The 410-nt window shown below is 35.4% G+C and overlaps 1 protein-coding gene across 1 annotated transcript in view; it reads left to right on the forward strand.

The window, feature by feature from the left end:
• Nucleotides 1–410, forward strand: part of sncaip (synuclein, alpha interacting protein) — an 18261-nt gene that overhangs the window by 15872 nt on the left and 1979 nt on the right. The gene's annotated exons all lie outside the window — the stretch shown is intronic.

Raw genomic sequence — 410 nt, forward strand, 5'->3', positions numbered from 1 at the left:
GAAATCATTTTGGCTGAGCAGCCTATAATTTTATGCACTTCTTTATATGTTTTCCCCTCTCCAATGAACTTTTTTTTTTTAATCAAAGTCCGGTGTTCCTCAGAGCAATTTCTGAAAAGACCCATTTTGCTGTGTATTTCAGTGGGAAATGCACTAAAACCACCATGCACAACAATTGCTTCTTTCCTTCCTTAAATATGGGCCATAATTGACACCTGTGTCTTCACAGAATCAATATTCCTCACTAATTGAATACAACACTGCTGTTATTTTCAATTACAGATTCACTTATACAGAATGAGCAGCATGCATGACTGACTGTTGGGTCTGTTGGTTTTCTATGACTCTACACAAATTATTTGCCATGTAGAAATATCACTTCTACCAAAAAAATGATTTATGAGGTTAGT

The sequence above is a fragment of the Etheostoma spectabile genome, chromosome 5, assembly GCF_008692095.1.
Source record: "Etheostoma spectabile isolate EspeVRDwgs_2016 chromosome 5, UIUC_Espe_1.0, whole genome shotgun sequence".
NCBI classification, from domain to species: domain Eukaryota; kingdom Metazoa; phylum Chordata; class Actinopteri; order Perciformes; family Percidae; genus Etheostoma; species Etheostoma spectabile.